This window comes from Rosa chinensis, chromosome 6 (genome assembly GCF_002994745.2).
Source record: "Rosa chinensis cultivar Old Blush chromosome 6, RchiOBHm-V2, whole genome shotgun sequence".
NCBI lineage: Eukaryota > Viridiplantae > Streptophyta > Magnoliopsida > Rosales > Rosaceae > Rosa > Rosa chinensis.
In genome coordinates this window covers 1,497,889-1,517,235 of record NC_037093.1, presented here as the reverse complement: position 1 = coordinate 1,517,235, position 19,347 = coordinate 1,497,889, and the positions used below count along the sequence as shown (strand labels likewise).

Below are 19,347 nucleotides of genomic sequence, written 5' to 3'. Positions count from 1 at the left end.
GAAAAAAATATTCCCTATATATAAGTACTAGCTGCACGCGTTTGTTGAAGAAATAGAAAAAGAGAAAAAGAACAAGTAAAATGTGTTGGTTGATAATGCTTTCCGGTCCAATTCTCGTGGCACAATCCCAGCCCTTGTTTTGATCTCCTTTCTTTCTTACTCACATTTTATTTTTTGGAAAGATTTTTGTTGTTTTCTCCCTCTAACTCACATGCCTTGTCCACTCGTTATGCTCTGCTTTCTCTCCTACAGGTGAAGATCAACAGCCACCCAAACTCTTATCATACAGCCAGTAAGTCAAGGGTATACAGCCAAGGTTTTACTCTCGTACAGCCAACTATTGTCCTAGTCGAGAGTACACAACCTTTTTTTTTTCCCCTTTTCTTTTCTCATACAGGTGAAGACCAATAACTCTCACCTTATTTTATTCTCGTCCTAGTCGAGAATATACAACGTCCCAATAGAGAGTATACAACCAGGTTTTTATTTTTATTTTTTATTTTTTTCCTTTCTGTACAGTGAAGACCAACAGCCACCCAAACCCTATCATCTTATTTTATCCTCGTACAGCCAAATATTGTCCTTGTCGAGAGTAAAATGATGATAGAGTTTGGATGGCTGGCAGGAGAGCAGAGCATAACGATGGATAAGGCCAGTGGCGGAACGTTAGAGCAAGTTTACCTGTTGGGTCACCAGGTCACGGTCACCAGGGCAGGAAACTATTCACTGCCACTGGATCTTTGCTTCCACCCGTTGGGTCAGGGTCACCAATCAGTTACTGTTCATCAAATTTTATTTTATTTTATTTTTGGAAAATGAGAAATGTATGATGTAAATAAATATTATTGATGAACAATTTGGAAATGCAACCAAATAAAATTTTATGGGTAGACAAATTATATGTCCAACGACACTTTTTTTTTAAAAACTCCACCAACACATTTATCACATGCACACGACCGACAAAGTTTTTGAAAAGTGTGATAAAATTTAAAACTTCACCGACACTTTTATCACATGCACACAACCAACAAAGTTTTTGAAAAGTGTGAAAAAATTTAAAACTTAAAAAAATATAAATCTATTAGTACAAATATAAACGAGGTACTATGTATCAACTAATTAAATCCACCTACATCACCTACTAAGTTTAAGTATAATGTATAAATAAAATAAATTTAAGTCTAAAGTATGATTATGAAGTACTAATTTGAAGTATAATTATCAACTAAATTTTAATATATCAACTAATAATTTATTTACTAATTTGAAGTGCTCTGTTTCCTACATTTTGTGAAAGGAAACTATTAATTAATTCTTCAATGTTGAGTGTAATTACTTCTAACTTAGTTATTGGTGTTTTGGAGAAAGAATTTTTTTAAAGGAAAACATTAAAACAGATTTTAATATGTACATTTATAGAAAAATAGCAAAAATATTTTTTATTTATTTTTTAAAATAAAAATTATATTTTTTTCGGCCCCTCCAAATATAACTTTCAAGTTCCGCCACTGGATAAGGCATGTGAGTTAGAGGAAAAAGGAGGAAAAAAAAAACTCTTTTCAAGGGCTGGGATTGTGCCACGAGAATCGGACGGGAAAGCAAAATTAAGCAAGATCCTTTGCTTTATCAACCAACACGTGCAGCTAGCGCATTCTTTTTTTCCTTTATTTTTTATATTTTTTATAGAAGCACTAAGAGTTAACTCCTCGCCCGACCAAAATTTTATTAATACAGAAAAGGAAGTGCAAAAGGGACAATATATTCTAATAATAATATTCTAGAATCAATAATAATATATTAGAATATCTGGCATAAGATAATTACCATATCGATACATGATCAAGTAGATCAGTTGCATATATGTGTGTGTATTTGTCCAACGATATATTAATGAATCCGTTATATTTAATTGTAGATAAATTGGATATTATGTAAAAATAGTTTGTAACTGCATATATAGAAATAATCTATTATTGTATATTAATTTAATGTATTTCATGAGTCGATATATTAATATACGGTTGTGCAAATCTGAGCTCAAACATTACTTGTTCGTTGGTACTGAGAATATCTTTGATCTCTAACCAACTAGTTGAGAAAGTTTGGTATATCATCCCTTACTAGCTACTAGTACAGATCGGGACCAACTTTTAAGAACACTTAATTAAGCAATGAGTTGGAGTTGTAAACAGCATTCAGAACTAGCCTATATATATCATCATTTATAAATGAGTGGGTAGTATGTCCATCGGTGTCAGCACAGGTACAGGCAACTGGCTTATGGATTTATGGATGTAATTTGGACTTTCGACTTGTGAGGACAAAACCTAAGAAATTTATGGACTTTGGACTTTCGATGCTCTGTCTATTCTTTTGTAGCTTTGTGTAGATGATCATAATGAACGAGCTGACTTGTTAAGATCAAATTAAAAAGTTATTGATCTGAACCGAAAAATTGGTGACCTCCAAACGTAAAATCTATTAACTCTAGATAACATTAAAAGCCACTGACCTAATCAAAAATTACTAATAATTGGGTGATAATTACCATATCGATACATGATCAAGTAGATCAGTTGCATATATGTGTGTGTATTTGTCCAACGATATATTAATGAATCCGTTATATTTAATTGTAGATAAATTGGATATTATGTAAAAATAGTTTGTAACTGCATATATAGAAATAATCTATTATTGTATATTAATTTAACGTATTTCATGAGTCGATATATTAATATACGGTTGTGCAAATCTGAGCTCAAACATTACTTGTTCGTTGGTACTGAGAATATCTTTGATCTCTAACCAACTAGTTGAGAAAGTTTGGTATATCATCCCTTACTAGCTACTAGTACAGATCGGGACCAACTTTTAAGAACACTTAATTAAGCAATGAGTTGGAGTTGTAAACAGCATTCAGAACTAGCCTATATATATCATCATTTATAAATGAGTGGGTAGTATGTCCATCGGTGTCAGCACAGGTACAGGCAACTGGCTTATGGATTTATGGATGTAATTTGGACTTTCGACTTGTGAGGACAAAACCTAAGAAATTTATGGACTTTGGACTTTCGATGCTCTGTCTATTCTTTTGTAGCTTTGTGTAGATGATCATAATGAACGAGCTGACTTGTTAAGATCAAATTAAAAAGTTATTGATCTGAACCGAAAAATTGGTGACCTCCAAACGTAAAATCTATTAACTCTAGATAACATTAAAAGCCACTGACCTAATCAAAAATTACTAATAATTGGGTGATAATTACCATATCGATACATGATCAAGTAGATCAGTTGCATATATGTGTGTGTATTTGTCCAACGATATATTAATGAATCCGTTATATTTAATTGTAGATAAATTGGATATTATGTAAAAATAGTTTGTAACTGCATATATAGAAATAATCTATTATTGTATATTAATTTAACGTATTTCATGAGTCGATATATTAATATACGGTTGTGCAAATCTGAGCTCAAACATTACTTGTTCGTTGGTACTGAGAATATCTTTGATCTCTAACCAACTAGTTGAGAAAGTTTGGTATATCATCCCTTACTAGCTACTAGTACAGATCGGGACCAACTTTTAAGAACACTTAATTAAGCAATGAGTTGGAGTTGTAAACAGCATTCAGAACTAGCCTATATATATCATCATTTATAAATGAGTAGGTAGTACGTCCATCGGTGTCAGCATAGGTACAGGCAACTGGCTTATGGATTTATGGATGTAATTTGGACTTTCGACTTGTGAGGACAAAACCTAAGAAATTTATGGACTTTAGACTTTCGATGTTCTGTCTATTCTTTTGTAGCTTTTTGTAGATGATCACAATGAACGAGCTCACTTGTTTCGATCAAATTAAAAAGTTATTGATCTGAACCGAAAAATTAGTGACCTCCAAACGTAAAATCTATTAACTCTAGATAACATTAAAAGCCACTGACCTAATCAAAAATTACTAATAATTGGGTGATAATTACCATATCGATACATGATCAAGTAGATCAGTTGCATATATGTGTGTGTATTTGTCCAACGATATATTAATGAATCCGTTATATTTAATTGTAGATGAATTGGATATTATGTAAAAATAGTTTGTAACTGCATATATAGAAATAATCTATTATTGTATATTAATTTAACGTATTTCATGAGTCGATATATTAATATACGGTTGTGCAAATCTGAGCTCAAACATTACTTGTTCGTTGGTACTGAGAATATCTTTGATCTGTAACCAACTAGTTGAGAAAGTTTGGTATATCATCCCTAGTTTGGTCTATCATCCCTTACTAGCTACTAGTACAGATCGGGACCAACTTTTAAGAACACTTAATTAAGCAATGAGTTGGAGTTGTAAACAGCATTGAGAACTAGCCTATATTTATCATCATTTATAAATGAGTAGGTAGTACGTCCATCGGTGTCAGCATAGGTACAGGCAACTGGCTTATGGATTTATGGATGTAATTTGGACTTTCGACTTGTGAGGACAAAACCTAAGAAATTTATGGACTTTAGACTTTCGATGTTCTGTCTATTCTTTTGTAGCTTTTTGTAGATGATCACAATGAACGAGCTCACTTGTTTCGATCAAATTAAAAAGTAATTGATCTGAACCGAAAAATTAGTGACCTCCAAACGTAAAATCTATTAACTCTAGATAACATTAAAAGCCACTGACCTAATCAAAAATTACTAATAATTGGGTGATAATTACCATATCGATACATGATCAAGTAGATCAGTTGCATATATGTGTGTGTATTTGTCCAACGATATATTAATGAATCCGTTATATTTAATTGTAGATAAATTGGATATTATGTAAAAATAGTTTGTAACTGCATATATAGAAATAATCTATTATTGTATATTAATTTAACGTATTTCATGAGTCGATATATTAATATACGGTTGTGCAAATCTGAGCTCAAACATTACTTGTTCGTTGGTACTGAGAATATCTTTGATCTCTAACCAACTAGTTGAGAAAGTTTGGTATATCATCCCTTACTAGCTACTAGTACAGATCGGGACCAACTTTTAAGAACACTTAATTAAGCAATGAGTTGGAGTTGTAAACAGCATTCAGAACTAGCCTATATATATCATCATTTATAAATGAGTAGGTAGTACGTCCATCGGTGTCAGCATAGGTACAGGCAACTGGCTTATGGATTTATGGATGTAATTTGGACTTTCGACTTGTGAGGACAAAACCTAAGAAATTTATGGACTTTAGACTTTCGATGTTCTGTCTATTCTTTTGTAGCTTTGTGTAGATGATCACAATGAACGAGCTCACTTGTTTCGATCAAATTAAAAAGCTATTGATCTAAACCGAAAAATTAGTGACCTCCAAACGTAAAATCTATTAACTCTAAATAACAATAAAAGCCACTGACCTAATCAAAAAATATTAATAATTGGTTGATAATTAAGGAAAATTAAGTTTATTAGTTTTTCCACTATTCGAAACATATATAGGATATGCATGGCACTAATTGAATAAATGTTAGGGGCGACCCATTGCCATATATGTGTATTCTAATCATTCAATGAGCAGCCCATGTTGTACGGATATAGCCTGATTCTGGAAGGTGGTATCTAAAAGATGAGAGAATGACCCGACAATTTATGTTTCCAAGTTACTCTACCAATATGAATGAAGGAGTGCCTCTAAATTCGATAGAAAAGTCGAAAGCCAAAGAGTGTATATATATATCAAGTTAATTTTAAGATGATGCAGGGTCTCAAATTAACATGAGATTATTTTTTATGAAGGGAAGAGTATAATATATCAAGACCAAAGATGAGACACAATATCACATTCTTTTTGGAGCACGATAAAAGGAGACATCACTTGAATAACTTCATATGTTCTCTAATACAGCTAGTATATATAGAAATTGCATGCCTAGTGATCAACAATTACAAAACATCGATCTAAACTCAAGGCCGAGATCTTTCTATGTCGTTTTACCTAAAAAAAAAATGGTCAGTAGCCCAAATTAAGGTCCTTGGGAAACCCTTAACACCACTGGGGTAATAAGAGTTAAAACACATAACAACTAAGCTCTAAACGTAATGATCCTATTAAGTTATGCCCAAGTAGCTGAAATTGGCCAACCAAGTAAAGGAATGCTTGATTCCAAAGTCATTCAGTCCTCCTACGTACTGCAATGAATAATATCGGCATCTTGAGCTCAAATTCAAAGGTTCTTGAGTCTAAAGTCAACCAATTGAAGGATCCGGCTCCTCTAAAGTGAGAAGAGTGTGAATTTACATCAATTTCATTCTTCTTGGAGTCGATGTGTTTAGCAGTTGCGATTTTAGATCATTTTAATCATAAAGTTACTCAACTAAATGATCATCAGCTCTTTCACATATAATCATCCATCTTGAGATAACAAGTAATCTACTTTATTTGTGAGAAGTACATCAATATTGACGAAAGTTAGCAAGACTGTTAAACCTAATTAGCACCAAAATTACAAAGCATGTTTACCCGGTTTTATCACGTGTCTCGCACGCATTGCCTTGATTTGTGACATCTTCGAACTCGATCAATTATTTCTGATATGGAGAGCTAGCCAGCGGCAGAATATATGTACAGATCAGAAGAACAAATGTAATAGCTAGCCATCAATATTGTGACATGCAAGTACACATATGATCCTTCTGTTTATCCTGATATGGTACTTGCAGATTAAATTCATTCTACTTGGGAAGAGTCTTCACATAGTCGAAGATATCATGCTTGCAGCCCTCCACATGGAAATGTTGACGGGGAATGAGCTTGACGTACAAGTAGAAAGCGAAGCAAGAAATAGTAGGCCCGACCCAAAAAACCCAGTGGCCGGTCCAGAGGTGGCCCCCACGAACAAGTGTTGGGCCGAGGCATCTAGCTGGTTCATTCCAGGCCCAGCGTAGCCCTTCACAGCTGTTACAGAGGTCGAGATAAACACAAGAATGCCCACCACTATTCCGACGATAGAGAGGACCATAACCTTACCCATGGAGTGGGCTTGGCGGTGCTCGAACGCCATCCATATCGACGCAAGGAGGGAAATAAATGTGCATATTATCTCGAGCCAAAGGGCCTGGCCTGTCCCGATCCCGACCGTGATGGGCCCTTGTGGGTCAGGAGAAACCACGGTTAGGGTGCAACCTCCAAGTGAGAATGTTTCTTCAAGGCAGCTGTTAATCACAGCCTTGAGTGCCAAGGCACCTAGAACTCCTCCGACGCATTGCATGAAAATGTACACGGCAACTCGTGAAAAGGAAATGATGCCGACTAGTGCCGCGGAAAAGGTGATGACGGGGTTGATGTCGCCTCCGGAAACCGGGTAGGTAGCAATTAGGAGAATCGCCGCGATGATTGCTACCAGGATTGACAATACAAGGTTTGGTGCTGAGATATTGGTCTCAATGGAGGAGATCATCTCGGGACCTCGAATTCGAGGCTAAATGCTAATTAATTGTTTATTTTGGTCGTGATTCAGTACTAACCTGTGGAGAAAATAACTCGCGCAAGCCCAAAACCTCACTCAAACCGGAGGGATTGGATTTCTTCCCTTCTTCAGTCTTCCAATGTTCTGACCTGCAAAATCGTTTCAAGAAGAAACCATGAGAGGAGTACAACATATTACTTAGTAATCAAATTTAAGTTTATATATAGAACCAAAGAATTAGAGGATACAAAATAGCAGCTGAGGGAGAATGTGCATGGTGCATGCTCACATTAATGGCATGGGGGAAGAGAAAGCATGAACTTTATCTTCCTCCATCGTTGGCCTGTTGATTTGAGCCATTTTCTCTTCTGTGGTTGAGTGAATTAAGCTAGAGTTTTCGAACGAGCATTACAGCTAGCTATATCACTATGTCAATAAACTCATCAGACAACAGCCAAGGACTGTCGTCTGATTCAGAAAATTTCTGTTGTCTAGTAGCCTGATATCTCTTAGGCCTTCAGACGACAGATATTACCCGTGATCTATATTTCACTCAAACAATATAGGTCGGCCAATAATCTGTTGTCTGATTATGTCCAAATATAGCAAATTATGACTTTCTGTTGTTACAGCTGTAACAAGACGACAGTTTCATGTTGTCATAAAGGTTTCTGCACAACATCTTTTCATAAAACTCTATCGTATGTATTTCATTAAGACGACAGAAATCTGTTGTGTGAATATATGGAGATTTGAAATATGTTGAATTTTTTCTGTTGTGTGAATCAATTGTGGACAACATATATTTGTTATGTTCTGTTGTTTCTTTTTTACTAAAATGACAGAAATATGTCGTTTGAATATGTAGAGGTCTGCTCTTTCTTGGGTTTTTCTGTTGTGTGACTCAATTACGAACAACATATATTCATAAAGTTCTATTGTTTCTTGTTGACTAAAATGACAGAAATATGTCGTTTGAATATATAGAGGCGTGAACTTTCTTGAGTCTTTCTGTTGTCTGATTAGCATAAGGACTATAGTTAGCCTGCTTCATATGTGGTTTATGGTGACTTCAGACAACAGACATTTGCTTGAATTTTGTTGTTTGATGTTGATTCGGATTTCAGCTTGTTTTTGTTCTTATGCCCATCAACTAACACCTCCAATCTTGACATGATAAGATATAGACACAAGTGCCATTGGCAAAGAAACAGTTTCATATATATATTGATCTTTTCATATTAACAACTCCAAATGTACAAGTCATCAATACATTATCTTAACATAATAAGTACATAGAAACAAGTAGTTAACACAACCTGGAAGTTTTCTATGTACCTGCAACTCATTAAAATATTTAACAAAGACATAATTCAAAATAGATTAAGAACCAAATTTAGTGTCAAAAACAAACTAAATCCTAAAAAAGATGATACATTTCCAAAACGAGGCAAAGTAGGATAGCAAGAATGAGATGTTTGAGAGTCAATCTCAAATTGAGATCGATTTGCAACCCAAAATTTCTACCACATGTTTGGTATGTGTCATGAACCAAAAACTAACTCAAATCCCATAAAATAAACTTAATCTTCAATCATTGCTCCAAATATCAAAATCCAGCAAGTTACTATGTAGACAATCAGATATCCAAGATAAAGATTACTATAATGATCATGATCTAATGCCATGCATATGAACAATAAATGACTACATTCTAGCATATTCTATCCCCCAATTTGATTCAGAATTATTTCGTAAGCACTTTTATAAATTTCTTCAACATCCTTGTTCCATTATGCCAATTAACTGTTATGTTAGTTTAGTATCATTAGGAGTTGGGGTTAGTTTAGGTGTTTCAATTAGGTTTGTGTCTGTAAGTATGAAAACATTGCAAACCTGAATTATTGGTTTTATTAGAATTCAGCCACTGCCTCTTCTCTTTGTTTTCATGTTCACGATAGTGACTAGTGAAAACTGACTCTTATCACAAGTTATACGTGATATTATGGCCATTAGAGAGCAGAGATATTATGTGAGATAGAATTGCAAGGGCTTCTTATTGGGTTGAACTTCATACCTTTAAATTCTCCACTTCTGCTGTTAGAGAATCAATTTTTTTGGTGTCCTCAACGAGAACTTGGGTTTCTTGAATAACAGGAGTTGCTTCTTCAATAGCTTTCTTTGCAGCCTCCTCTCGTTCCTTGACAATTTTTGCATTTGCTTCTTCAACTTTATTCTGCATTTCTTGCATTGAGTTCTGCAATTTTGTTATCTCTTGTGCTTTTGCTTCTTCTAGGTCAGTCTGCAGGAAGGAAATGTACTTTAGCATGATGAAATCTTCATGAAAACCCCTAATTAGAATCTATGAGACTCATCAGCAGTGAAGGTACAGGTGGAAATCACACACATTGCAAGACAAAGAAAATACCCTTAAACGTTTTTCCAACTGTAGACGCCAAGTTAGTTCCTCCACTTGTTTTGTTAACTTGTCTTTCGCTTCTTTAAGAGCACCTGTTTCCCTTGCTTCCTGCAGAAAATTGCAGAAATTTTGGAGATAATGCGAATATCACAAATGAAGAAAAGGGACATGAGAAAGCATTTTACAAATTCTATCTAGATAGAGAAAATATGCAAAAAAATATACTCATGACAATGATCAGTACATCCGTTTGAATCATCAGTTGAACTAGACATACATATCTATGTAAAAGTAAAAGGGCTAATCTAATTCACTGTAGTCCATACTGTCTTTTCAAATTTTTGCTTCTTATAAAGGCCTGTATAATGCTATCACCATTTTATAAATACCCATTATCTTTAAATCGAAGCATGTAATGTTGATATTCTTCTTCAATTATGTAGCATATCCCAATACTGTACGTAGGCACTGAAATTGATATATTCTTCTCCATTTGGCTGGTGAACTATGAACTGATGATTATTTCACAAAAATAGACATGTAGAGAGACAAGTTTAATACTGACCATTTTGAGCTTCCTAAGTTCCTTCCTTGCAATTTTTGCCCTCATTCGGCATTGTGCGACCAATGAACCCTTCTTCAGCCTCTTAAAGTATGAGGCAGCTTTATGACATCGCCACACAGCCTGCAAGTTTTCACTTAGTATAATTTTCTTTTTGCATGAAAGGAAACTTACTAATTACCACCCAAGTTGTTGATCACTCAAATTTCATGCCAAAAAAGATAAAACACATACAAGTTGCAAGATTCTATATACAACCTGAAGAATGGTTGCTGCTTTAGCTTGCTTCCTAAATCTGAATTGATTACGAGCAGCCATTGCTCTTAAACCTGTTTGCAAGACGAGCCCTGAGAGATGGAGTTTTTTATAATTTGTTCTGGCTCGATATCTACGTATGTGCTTCTGTATCTTCTTAGCAGCTGCCTCTCTTTTCATGGTATCGAAGAGTTTGCAAGAGAGTCTTCCTACATGTTATACCAAATATATTAAAAGAAACTAATTAGCCAGTTCCTAGAGGTCCAGAAATATGTGCTAGGAAACAAAAATGCAGATGAGGGTATGAAACATAAACATAAAATTGGACAAGTAAGCTCTGATGTTATATTTTTGAATTAAATCAGCACCGATTCACTCTGAAAAATAATCAAACAGTAGCCGGAAGAATTGATCTTACCATGGGCCATACAATAGCTCCCTAGTTGATTTGACTCTTCTACATTCAAAATAATTGGATTCCATCCGATACAATGCCAGATACTTGAAGATTATGAACTTTGTTTATATAAGAACTACACTTAAGTTTCTACTCTTTTGTTGAGATAGGGATAGAACTCACAAATTTCTAACAGCTAAGATTAATGTTATTGTGGTAATGTAGGGATTTTCTTAGGGCAGTTTCTGACATTAAGCACAAAAACACGAGATGAGGATATATTTGCAAACTAACCTGAAATGATCGCTTTGCAGCTTGAGAAACTTCAGAGATTGGGTCAAATTGCAAAATGGCAGATCAAATATCTTATACAAAGCAAGACATCTGACAAGTATATTTTAAAGACTTTGCTCTCAAGGAAACAGAAAATACTTTAATAAACTGGCAAGTCTGGAGGAACTGGAATATTTAAGGTATCTCCTAACGAGAATGTCTCAACTCAATCACAATAACCTGAGAAATGAGTTGATATAGTTAAGATTAGAGCAGGTTTTTTGGGCCTGGGAAATCTAACCATTACCAAAAATAACACTAGACTTTATTCCAAAATAACACTAGTGTTTATTTAAGTAGACTAACAAAAACTGAAAAAAGGATATGCATGTCAGACATTTCAAGAAAACATCAGAAGTTCCATTAATTGAGCTCATACCGTGCAGGTGATGAAGGCCATGAGCCCATGAGAAAGAAAGCCAGGTCGCCCAAGCTCAATTTCGCCACGGACGGACCCGGAACGGTAGTGTTTCCGACTTCGACATTCCACCGACTCTGCGACGGGTCTTTTTGAAATTGCAGAAACCCTTCCCTGATGGACTCCACCGTCACCGATTCCCTGAGTAACATCCAATTCTATTTCAGTCACCCCCAATCAGTAAATCAACAAAAACCCTAACATCCCAATCTAATTTCAAAGGAAATTAGCAAAACCCCCAAATCGATCGATATCCCAACAAAACCATAAAATCCAAATCGAATTGAAGTCAAAACCCTAAGAGAAAGAAAGAGCTTACCATGCAATTAACAATACTGAATACTTCAGACTCCAGCTCTTGAAATCAAAGAACTTCAGTTGTGGGAAAACCTAGTTCGGGGAGTGCAAAGGAATCTCTATTCTGATGGAGAGGAATCGAGGGAATCTGGGTTGGGTCGATGGTATTGGATGGGATATTGCTCTGGGTTGCTGCTGGGTTTGCTGCTTTGGGTAGCTTAGGGTTGCTGCTGGGTCGAGAGACAGCTAGGGGCGAGAGATTGTTTTGAGTTTTGACGAAGTGTGGGAAAAACACGGGCTTGTTAGGGCATCAATTTGATAAGTTTGCGTTGTAACAAAAACCAATTTTTGGACACACAATGAGAAGTAATTTTCCTGTTTCATTCAGACAACATAAATCTGTTGTCTTATTTTTTCAACTAGAAGTGAGAATTTCTTGGTTTATTCATACAACAGTTATCTGTTGTCTGAATTTTTTAAAGCTGGAAAAAATGAACAAGTGTGGATTTTCATGCTATTCAGACAACACAAAGGGGGGTGTATTCAATTAAGAGTCTATTGGATTTTTTTGTATTTTAAAAATCCTTTAAAATCTTGTGGTATTCAATTAAGATTTTGAAAAGTCCTTTAAAATCTTATGGTATTCAATTTAGATTTTAAAAAGTCATTCCAAATCTGGTGGTATTCAAAAGTCAGAAGATTTTCAAGGATTTTATTAGATGCTTGATTGTGTAGGATTCTAGGGTGCTTGGTATAAATACCAAACCCTATTAGAAATCCGCTCTCTAGACGTGAGATTTTGACGTCTTTTGTTTTTTGCTCTCTTTCTTCATTCTGAAGATGAAAGGGCCTCAATGTAGAAGACGAACTGACCTCAAACTTTCTCTATTCTCTACGAACCAAGGTAATTTATCATCAATTTTTAGATTCTGCAAATATTGGAACCAATCAATTATGCACAAGATTGAAGCTTGTTGCTCAATTTTACTACTTAGGACTCAGATGGTGATTAGGAGTGGATGTGGAAACAATTAGATGATAGACAACGTGTTTGATCCATTGAGTTCCTGAAATTGGAAATATTCAGAGAATCGGGATGAGAATGTGAGAGAACGCTTGGCTTATGTTGAATCTATGTAGGAAGTTAATTAGGTTGAGTCGAGAAACTAATGTTCTTTTATCTCAATTTTGTAGTTCTGGGATATATATATTCATTTGAATGTTAGTGCAGGATGCTAGGAGAATGATGTGGATCATAACGTTTACAAGAGAAAAGTTCTGCTCATTGTCAAAGTTGCTTCCAAATGGTATCTTCACATCCGTACGTAGCTTGTCACATTTTCTCTTCTTTTTAAGAAACAGAAAAGTTATTATCTTTTCATTTCTTTTTCCCCTGATTTGCTGCAGTGGACTAACAAACTCAAACTACACGGAGCTGAATCAACTATATGAAAAGTATAAAGATCAAGGTTTGAATTTTGAACTACTATTGTTCTTTGATGCCTATCATTTTGAGGACCGTTGAACTGTAGTATGGTAACTAGTATAGGAAGTGTATTCTTGAGGTGACACCATCGAATTTTTTACTTTTATCATGTGGGTTGCGCTCTCTAGAATGTGCAAAACTGTTGTGCTGCTTGTTTAAATTTCATATAAATTTTCACTGTTTTGCATATGGAATAGTCTTATTTTATTAGAGAAACAATAATCCTTCCAGTGTAAATCAGAAATCTCATTTTCAAATGTATTATATCTAGTATTCTAGTTCAAAAGTTATGAATCCACATTTTTCATTATTTTGTCCCTTTTGTGTGATTCGCTGTGGGTTGAATGGTTGATGCAGGAGTCAAGATACTGGCTGCAATAAGTTTGCTGCACAGGAACCCGGAAGTAATGAAGAGATTAAAGAGTTTTTCTGCCCCTCGTTTCAGATCAGAATTTCCGATATTTGACAATGTCGATCCTGAACATGTTGTAGCAGTAACTTTCCCGTTGCTCACACATGTTACAATTTTCTGCTAGTCATATGGTTTTTCAACCACTAGCTCATTATTGTTTCTGTAAATGATGTAGAACTGCATTTCCATCCATGCTCACAAATAAGCATGCAAAACTCATTTCCATAATTTAGAGGATAGCTTTGTTTACAAGTCTTAGGTCAAATCAACGGAATAGTAGTAGCAAATGACTGTACTAAATGACTGCTTACTTGTAATTCCTTTTGACTATTGCAAGTTTAGAAAGTTTATACCTGATTTTACCCTATAGTCATTTCAACAAGTTCTTGAATTTAGGCAAATTGGTGCCTTTGGAGATGATATTCAGTGGAACTTTTCCAATTTCTAGTTGACAAAGATGAGAAAGTTTCTTATCGCTATTACCCTACAACTGCCACCCTTAGCCTTAAGGTAAAAACCAGATGTCTGGTTCCCGATTTTAATTTTGTTATGTTGCCTCTGCTGTTTAGTGTGGTTGATCGATCATGAGTAGAGTCTTCATGTGTCTGTGCAACATAACCTTTTGATATCATAATTTTTGTGCAGCATGGCATAAAAACAGCTGTTGGGAGTCTCATGAAGGCTTCGATGGGGTGGTCTCAGCACAGTCGAGCAGTATGCATATGCTTGCCTTTTGTGTACCGAAAGGAAAAAATAAAAAATTGAAAAACTTGCTTTGTGTACCGAGACTTGTTAATGTTTGATTAAGCAAAGTCTCTATCAGTTTCACAAACTGGAAAAAAAAAAAAAAAAAAACATGTTCTATTGCTTGTGTGGATGATTAACAATGATCTTATGTGGTACAAAAGCTCTATATATATATATGTGTGTGTGTGTATGTATATCTATATTTGTGTCTCTTATCAGTTGGTTGGCTTGGTGAGAATACTCATTTTATTTGTATAACATGTTAATTAAAATGTTTTATATTGTTAGACAAATATTTTCTAGTGGATTGTAGATTTAAAACAATCCATGCACTTAATAGAATCCAAACAAATCTTGCTAATACAATACATTAGAATCTATTAAAATTCATATGGAATTAAAACAATCCGTGGATTCTGAGAATCCACAGATTATAAAAAGTCAAATAAAATCATTTAAAATCTAGATTGAATACACCCTTAGTTTATTCTGTCGTCTAAAAAACTTGAAACATGTCAGACGACAGAAAACAAGTTTTCTGTCGTCTGAAATGTGTCGTCTGAAGGCATTATTGGCATAGTGTATATAGAGTGAGCACGAAAGGAATGATTGAGCGAGTAGTAGACAATAATATCTGTTAGAAGCTCTTCAAGTCAACTCCATTGCTTTCAACTCGGGGCTGCCCTACTTATATTCATTATGTGATGGACACCCTTTTCTAATATCAAGGTGATCAATAACAATGTTCACACGGATTTTTCTGGTTTACAATAATTTAGAGGAAAAAAAAAAGACAAAAATCTTGGGTTAGAACTTAGAAGTGTGTGAAGAGTATCTAAGTAAATTTTGATACACACACATCAGCTAGTAAACACAATTTAATTGTAATCTAATCTCGTGATATAATAGACTGAAAATGTCGATTAAGTACTACATTGTCGCAATCGAAATAACATATATTGAAGTCTTCTATGTAGTTCGGATCAAAACACTCTAAAAAATACATGACCTATATTATTTAGTCAATAAATTTGATATATGTTTTTTATGGTTGAAACTTTCATTATATTAATAAACCAAATAATTAAAGTCTGCATAGAACATACATAAAAATAAATAAAAATAGGCCTATACTGGTACGACTATTCTAGATAAGATTTAACTACTCCAGTGCCTATTACAAAACATGCAGAAGTGCCTTGCCTTCAAAAAGAGAAATATATTCTGTTAATCACCCACGTTGAGCACGCAATTATGAGACTCTAGCACTTCTAAAAAGACTCATCAAAGCATCAATTGCCAGTGCAGACTAACCAACCTGCAAAAAATTAAGCAGTTACAATCTCCTTCTCCTTAGAATTAGAGATATTAAAACCTTTAGAAGAAAATTTGATATATTAGTTTAATATCTCTAACATCAATTGTATTCATTGAGAGTATATATGTTTTAAATATTGTGTATATGACCATCACATTCTTTTACACTAGCGTACGTCCTCCGAATGCAGTTATTGTTTTATTAACAAATTTGATTTAGAAAGTTTCATTAAGATTCCTAACGACACAAAATATTGATTCTAGAAATAACTAGCATGAAGAAGAAGATGATAATGTGCTGTCAATCCACTATTGATATTGAAGGAGAAATTGCAGATATGTTGGGATTGATATCCATGAGAAATGCAGATTTTTGGGATCGATATCCCTTATTCATTTCTGTATTATTGCATTGTATCTATGGCATGGGGAACTTCTATCATCCGATACTTAATACGTTATGGACTCTCTCTTCTGGAACATTGGGTCCCTAACTCGAACAAAGTCAAATATGAACGTGGACTTCCCTGCTCTTTCCAGATTATAATAGTCTATTATTGTGCGTGCGTGAATTTTACAATAATAATTTCACTCCTAAAAATAAAGCAAGGAGGACTAGAATCACGATAAAATCAGTGGGATTTGTACAGTTATGAGTTGCTCCATAATGCAAAGAGATGGCTAAAAGAAACATATTCTACACATTTTTGCAAAAGTCTATACATTAACATTATCGGTATATGTGTGTGTGTGTATACGCCACATATATATATATATATATATATTATATACGCCACACACACACACAAGATATATATATATATATATTATGAGATCGCGATGATTTCTCATGTTTTCCCAAGATTCTCTACAATTTATTATATAGGATTATAGAGACAAAAGAGAAGAGTAGTAAAAATTTAAATTATAATTTCCCTTAACTTTTGAGTCTTATTTTTTAACATGGAGGACATCAATCTATTAAAATGAAGAAGTAAATTAAATTACACAATAACTCACCCCATTCTAACTCATTATTAAAAGAGAAAATCAAAATAAAACTTTTTCTCTCTCCTCGAGGAAACCCTAGAGGCCGGTTTTTGTTCTGGGAAATCATCCTCATCCGGCGGCACCTGGGCTCATCGGCTGGCCTTTGGCCTCACCATCGTCATAAGGTTGGCTGCCGGACGGGTATTGGATGGGCAATTGCTCATGAGATGGCATCTGATGGGGAGTTTGCTCGGGGCTTGTGGATGGTCTGGCTGGGATGGAGTTCAGAGGTGGTGGTCGTGCTAGCAGATCCGGCAATCGAACCTTGATGGGGTAGCAATCCATTGTGGGTACTACCACTACTTTCTTGTCTGTCTATGTCCTTAAATAACAGCGGAAGGGTATGTAATGGCCTATTCTGGCTTGTGATGAATATACTATTTCGCCCCGTGGGCTTGATTCAAAAAAAAAAAAATACAATTATGGCTACGCCAATATTGAATTATAGCCTAGACTAAGAGCATAGATGAATGTCACTATGTGAATAAGCACTGATAAAAGTAACCAGACTATATAGGGTAGCAATCCAAAGACAATGCTCCCGACATTAATCTTAAAGAACTAAAGAAACTAAGCTAGATTGGGGAGGACCCCAACTTATCAGCATAGAGCCTAAGCCCAACATCACAAGCCCATGGCCCAAGCCCAGTCACACAAAACCACAGCCTAGAAGCCCAAGCAGGAACCGTAGTTTCTGTGCCGTCAGCCATAGCTCCTGCACCATAATCGACAGTAGCCTGGAATCATCGTCAACCAACCACGGTGCCATCATGATCCAGCCACCATTTACAACAACAATGACTGTGATACCCCGGAAATTCGTATTTATTTTCCGAGGATTTTCCGGAATCTAAATTATGGTTATTGGACGGTTTCGTGGCTCTAGATGGAGCGGAAGTGTTTCAGGCGAATAATTAATTGAAGAATATGGTTTTAGGGGGTTTGCCAAAGGTTGACTTTTTATAGGTTGGGATTCTCCAAAAACTTCCTTCACAAAAGTTGTAGAGCACGTCGATACGAGTTCGTGGACATGCGGAACGTGTCAATCGAAGTTCGTATGAGAAAGTTAAGGCTAGCGGAAGAAGTTTCCGTTTTAGTATAAATAGAGAAAAATCAGAAATTATTCCATATTTCCATTTCCGGAAATATTCATTTTCTCTCTCTTCTCTCTCGTCTGCACCTTCAGAGTCGAAGTTTTTCGACTGACCCGACCCGAACCCGGCGATCCGACCCGGTCGGAACTCACAGCTCCGGCGACCTCTTCCGGTGAAACGAGCCCATATCAGTTGGCCTCCTTGCTCCGGTCGTCTCTGTGGTGGTCTCTAGCAGCGATTCTCCTTCACGGCGGCGTTGCAAGACGGCACAGGTTGAGGAAATCGGACCCGACCAGAAAACGCAGCTCCGGCGACGGCACGGCTTCAAGTTTCCTTCCTTGGCTTCGTGGGGGTCGTCTGAGTCAATCTATGGTGTTTGTTTTGATCGGTTTACGTGGAAATCGGTTCAACTCAGTTGAGATTACTGTTCACGGCTTGTGAGGTAGTTTTCGATCCCTTAAGCTTGTTTTCTGACTTCGAGCCAGTTATGAAAGTTCACAAGCATGCTTAGATGAAGAACTTTGATGTTGGGATTTTTGTGAAATATTGAGTTTTGGCCGGCGGCGGTGCGCCACCGTCTGTGGCGGCGTTCCGGCGGTTTTCCGGCCAGTTAAGGAACTGTTTTTTGTATTATATATGTTCTACTCGTTGATACGAGCGTTTCGATATATAATATGCAAATTTTGGAGTTCGTATGGAATTGTTATGATTTTTGTAGTTTCATACCGATCGATTTATTCTATCCGTGAGGATTTGAGCGTCCGATCGACTTGTGGTTTGGTCACATCGATCGTGGACATATTCCGGAGACTTTGGGAGGTCTCAGATGTGGTTTCGCCTCGATTGGCGCCACTTTGGGGATTTTAGTTCAAAACAAGGGTTTCAGACTTAAATCATTTGTGAATCGTTACTGATTTGAGATCATTGGTGATTAGGTGCTTCGAAAGGTGAATTGGACGAGTTGTTGGTGATAGTGTTAGTTCGGTTCTGTATAGAAGACGCAGCGGGATTCTAAGGTGAGTAATCTCACGAAGTTCATTCACGAACGGGCTTACCTTTATCGTTTTGAGAGTTATTTAGT

The 19,347-nt window shown here is 35.7% G+C and overlaps 1 long non-coding RNA gene and 1 pseudogene across 2 annotated transcripts; one reads left to right on the top strand and one right to left on the bottom strand.

Annotated features, from left to right (window-relative positions):
* Positions 1–6,745: 6,745 nt before the first annotated feature.
* On the bottom strand, positions 6,746–10,225 carry LOC112169595 (annotated as a pseudogene).
* Positions 10,226–12,696: 2,471 nt separating this feature from the next.
* LOC121050218 lies at positions 12,697–13,932 on the top strand. 2 transcript variants are annotated; one of them, XR_005802386.1, is made up of 3 exons: positions 12,697–13,064; positions 13,392–13,467; positions 13,568–13,932. It is a non-coding gene; the product is annotated as an uncharacterized LOC121050218 (long non-coding RNA). The 2 variants fall into 2 exon arrangements; XR_005802385.1 differs by lacking the exon at positions 12,697–13,064 and having other exon boundaries at positions 13,362–13,467.
* The last annotated feature ends 5,415 nt before the right edge of the window (positions 13,933–19,347 follow it).